This window comes from Berghia stephanieae, chromosome 1 (assembly GCF_034508935.2).
Source record: "Berghia stephanieae isolate SIO BIC M18660-M18661 chromosome 1, UCSD_Bste_1.3, whole genome shotgun sequence".
NCBI classification, from domain to species: Eukaryota; Metazoa; Mollusca; class Gastropoda; order Nudibranchia; family Aeolidiidae; genus Berghia; species Berghia stephanieae.
In genome coordinates, this window is record NC_088360.1 from 133,259,963 (window position 1) to 133,265,465 (window position 5,503).

At 38.1% G+C, this 5,503-nt stretch overlaps 1 protein-coding gene across 1 annotated transcript in view; it reads left to right on the plus strand.

The window, feature by feature from the left end:
- The first annotated feature begins 413 nt into the window (after positions 1-413).
- Positions 414-5,503, plus strand: part of LOC144963242 (inositol-trisphosphate 3-kinase A-like) — a 229,350-nt gene continuing 224,260 nt past the window's right edge. The window contains exons 1-2 of the mRNA XM_078897093.1: positions 414-610; positions 1,039-1,521. The gene's annotated coding sequence lies outside the window, so the exon portion shown is untranslated. The remainder of the gene's footprint in view (positions 611-1,038; positions 1,522-5,503) is intronic.

Here is a 5,503-nt window from a genome sequence, read left to right on the forward strand (position 1 = left end):
TTCTTCTTCTTCTTCTTCTTCTTCTTCTTCTTCTTCTTCTTCTTCTTCTTCTTCTTCTTCTTCTTCTTCTTCTTCTTCTTCTTCTTCTTCTTCTTCTTCTTCTTCTTCTTCTTCTTCTTCTCCTCCTCCTCCTCCTCCTCCTCCTTCTCATCCTCCCTCTCTTCTCATTTTTCTTATTCTTCATGTCCCCCTTTACCAACCAACAAACCTCATCTTTTCGTTTTCCTTTCTCTAACATTACTCCCAAATTTCACCCTTATCTACCATCATCGCCCGAGCTAGTCAAATGAAAGTTTTCAACACATCCCTACTAACTACTAACTGGCTAACATTTAAAACCACCGCTTCGTCGCTCACACTTATACGTGTCAAAATAAAAATCCCTTGTGTTGTTTTTGTTGTTGAGCAGGATGATAATAAGGAATGATATCACACAATGTGTTTTACACACCACTACTACAACTGTTGTTTTCTTGTCGTTCTTTGTCTATCGGTCACTATATAAATTAAATATATATTTATAGAATCAATATAATCATCATTTAATTGAGGACATGTTTATTTCGTAATTTTAGAAGACAGATTATATTGTATGAGAACCTTCTTTGCAGTAAGTTAGCCCAACAATTTATCAAACAATACACATCGGCTGGAGTGGTTTACGTGTGTATGTGTAAATAGCCAGTGTGTTTCGTGTAGAAGATGACATTTATTTTTCTATGTGGTTTTATAGTAAATATCAACCTCAACGCCTGAGGTGTAGAATATTAAATTGTTGTGTAAGTCAGGTGTTCAATTTGCCTTACTCTAAAAAAAAAAAAAGTACCTATTAAAAATTTTGGTCAGAAAGCTCGTCCTTGAAATGTCGGTCGATGAAAATTACGTCCATCTTGTCAAAAACTCTCTAACCTGGGACTTTCATGAATTGTATACGTGTTTGAGAGTTGTTTTTTTTTCTCTCCGAAATTGGGGTCGTTTCAATCGATCCATATTTGAAGGACGAGTTTTCTGACCAAAAAATTAAACCCCCTTTTTCAGAGTACGGCAAATATCTCCTTAAAGATAAAGTTTTATTTCATATTATTCGCGGACGTATAGAAGGAACGAAATTGACGTCACTCAGCTCTTTGCTATTGTTTTTAGACAGCCATTTTAATGATGTACTCACTAATAAATGACATCAATCAGACAGTTAATTGCGTGTGTTGGTATGTTAAATTTGCCTGGCTGATGTTGTCAGTACTTCGCATCAATAGGCTACAGCTTCTCAATCTTTGAATGGGATGGAGGAAAAAATACAATAATGTGTGAGACTGGCATATTTGAGGATCGGGTGAATTTCCATCCAGTGAATATTTCCAATTTTCAATGTTCCAAATATTTCTTCTCTAGGTTTTCGTGAATTACTGTATTTTTCATGAATTCAAAACGGATTTTGTAAATAGTTATTTTTCATCCTAATTGTTTTAAAGAGTTATAAGTTATACCTATCACGTTTTACAAGAAAACCATTGGGGTCGGGTGAGTTCGTGTTTTCTACTTTTCAGTCACTGGATTTTAATAATTTTTAAATTATTTTTATTATTGTAAATTTGATATGATTCCGCGTTACTAAATTATAGTAATAGGGAGTGGGGTGGAATAAATGTTCATTTTCTATTTTATTTCCTACCCTAGCATCTAAGATACGTTAATATTCATATGTAACCTCGATTTTATGGGGTCAAATTGCTCAGTCGTAAGAGCACTCGCTTCACACGCGAAGGGACCGAGATCGATCCGATCCCGGGTGCAGTCGAGCTTGTTTTTTTCTGACCCCCCCCCCCCACCCCCCAATGTCCACTTAGCAATGAATGGGTACCTGAGAGTCTGTTAAATTTGGTGGAAAGTACTTTGCGATAGACTATCGTCCTGTGCAAAGGATAGCAATGCTATTCCAATATGATAGATTTTATGCTTAAATTATCGATTTATTGTTGTGTTTTATTTACATTGTAAAGCGCCTCTGAGCACATTGTGGATCTAGGCGCTATATAAATTCATTCATTATTATCATTGTTATTGTTCGTTTCATGCTACAGAAACCGGGATAAACTCCGGCTCCGTGGGCTGAATGGCTCTGAAGGACTACCTTACTTCACGTTTAACCTTGATATTAATGTCTTCTTCGACATACCTATTAATTATTCAACAGGGTGACCAGACAGCAATGTCATAGGGTCTGGAAAATAACAAACCAAACACCTTTTTCTCAATTTGGCCAGAAAATATTGACCTCAAATATCGACGAATTACAATGCCTATCAACTTGTCCAAAATTCTTAAACTTGAAAAAAAACAAAACATGTTTGATAGTTTTGGGGTCATTCTAATTTTATCGATATTTGAAATTAGGTTAGAACTAAAATAAGACAAAAATAAAGACACTTCTGGCCTAAAAAAAAAAATGGTTATAGGTATTTTTTCAATTAACCGTAGACTATCCATTGTTTTATTGGCATTGACTTGGAGGTTATATTTCATGAGGGTATTTTGTATGATGTCTATATTTGCTGGTGTTGATCCAATAAAATCGACATCATCTGCATAGGCGATTTCTCTAGGGATTGCGTTCTCAATATGAGTCGTTGGTTTTGGAATGACTTTTCGAACTTCTTTCAGAGCGTGTTCTAAGTATATTGTGAACAGAATCGGGCTCAGACTATCTCCTTGGGGGGTCCCGATGTTACTTTCGAACTGCGTCTGTTTTGTGGCCCCGTATATCCTTGGTTGTATCTTTGTGTTGCTGAGGAGAAATCGGATTATTCGGAGCTCGTCTTCGTCTACTATTTCTGTTAATATCTCCAAAAGTTTTCCTCTGTCGATCGTATCAAAGGCTGCGGACATATCGATTCCGGATATTGTTATGGATATGTTTTCTTTGAGTGCCTTTGCTGCCAACCATTTATGTGTCCATACAACGTCCGATGTGCTTCGGTCTTGGCGAAACCCGCTTTGGCTATGTGATAGATAATTTTCTATTTTCGGTCTAATTCTGTTGAGGACAATAGTTGACAGTGTTTTTCTTATGGTATTCAGTAATGTTATTGGGCGCAGGTTGTTTACGAATTTACAACAATATCGAGGAACAAAGAGGAATGGAAAAGAACAAAGAAAGTCGGCTCACTAATTGGAGACACCGAGGATGTACAAAGAAGAAAACAGCTATCAAACGCCGCACTCAGTAAACTCACCAATGTATGGATTAGAGGTGACAAAATAAAGAGAAAAACCAAACTGAAACTGTACCATGCTCTTGTAAAACCGGTACTTCTGTATAACTGCGGCACTTGGGCGTTGACAAAATCCGAAGAAGAACATCTGGATGCCTTCCATCGCACACAGCTAAGAAGGGTACTGGACATCAAATACCCCAAAAAGATCTCAAATGAATCACTCTATAAGATCACAAAAGAAAGACCAATCTCCCTTGACATTTTACAACAACGATGGCAACTTTTCGGTCACATACTACGCAGGGACAAAAACATACCAGCAAACCAAGCCATGTCGGGATACTTCCAAAAACACGGGAACCTTTTCAGAGGAAGACCGATCACAACACTCCCCGTGATCCTAAACAAAAACCTCACAACACTTGGACAAAGCATTAGTCTCATAACGGCAGGGGACCTTGAAAATCTGAGAACCCTAGCAGAGGACCGGCAATATTGGAGACACCTCACACAGGAAATACTGGAAACAGCCAAGGCGACCCGATCTTTCGGTCGAGACGCGAAAGGCATCTAAGTCAGTCAAGTATCCATTGTTACAACACCGTGCTATACTCTAAAAAAAAAAAATAGAAACGGGTATTTAACATTTTGGCCAGAAAACTCGTCCTTCAAATATCCATCGATTAAAATGACCCTCATCTAAGCAAAAACTCTCAAACCTGGGACTTCTCATCTGGGACTTCTCGAAGTCCCAGGTTTGAGAGTTTTTGTTTAGATGAGGGTCATTTTAATCGAAGGATATTTGAAGGACGAGTTTTATGGCCAAAATTTTATATACGTGTTTTTTTTTTTAATCTTCAGAGCACAGCGTAACAATGCCAGGTCATACATTATAGTTACTATTTACAGCAGTCACTGAGTGTTAATGAAGTGCTAATAAGGTCAGGACCTTATATATGATATTATTAATTATGAAAACAAATAATAATTTGTCTATGGCCTCGGTGTCAGAATAAATATCGTGTCTTCTGGCCTAGTAATGAAGTCAAGCGACATTGAGCATGGTCAATGACTGGATGGGTGACAGTGATTGTAAACTCTGAGGGGTGGGGGTGGGGGGGGGGGACTGAAAAAGTCAGATGTACTTATTTCAACTTGACCTCACGTGTGGTTTTACCCGCCCCCCCCCCTCCTCCCTCCTCTCTAGTTGTGCATTTACGGTAAAAAAATAACGATAAGTGTTGAATTGTAAGCTTCAATTTATTAGACGAAGACAGATACTGTGGATGTTTCGGGTTTCCCCTTTATCAACAAAATACGTGCTCAAAGCGCTTTACAAGGGATCCCTGGACAACATCAACACACTGTAAAACGAGACATAACGTATCTGTTACGTGATATTACTTTTTGTTCGGACAACGCTGTAAACGACCAGGTACTCATTTAATTTTACACTTGAGTACGGTGAGAGAATGTGAGTAAAGAGCCTTTTCTAAGGAATCAACTATGCGCCGAGCGAGGCTCGAACCCAGGACCACTGAGAATAAAAACCTGAGGACGACTGAGATATGTATGAATGGCGTAGTTTAGTTGAATAATTACGTCATCACTTTTCGAGCAGATCATTAAGCACGATTGATGACTCATGATCGATCATTTATGGATTTTAATGGACTATTACGTTACAAAGTGATAGACAAGAAAAAAAGATAGGAGGGGGGGGGGGGGGTGATAAGGAATATGATAGTTCCATGAAATGCATGAACCCAAAATTTCATTTAATATCTGACTTTTTGTGACCTCTTCGACGATATTACGTTTTTTTTTCGGACAGAGATAACGCTGTTAACGGCCAGGTACAGGTTGTACACCTGGGTACGGTTAGAGAATGTGAGTAAAGAGCCCTTTTCCAAGGACTCAACTATGTGCCGAGCAAGGCTCGAACCCAGGACCTTCCGATCGAAAGCGAATGTTATACGTAGCCGCACGAATAGCTGTAACCCATCGTCTCAAAACGGTATTACGTCGGGCGGGTGGACAAAAGTGCTTATCATTGAACTTTGAACTTAACTGGTAAAATATGAGGTAAAAACTAAATGCCTTCATTGAAAAACAGTGAGTTTTGTTTCTTCAACTTCAGCTATGTGGTCTTGTGCTATGTTTATAGATAGAACGAAGTTAACGTCACTCAGCTCTTTTTATTGTTTTTATAGACATATATTTTTATGATTAGTTCTTACTAAATTATATCATTCAGACTATAAACACTCAAGGTTACACATAGTTTT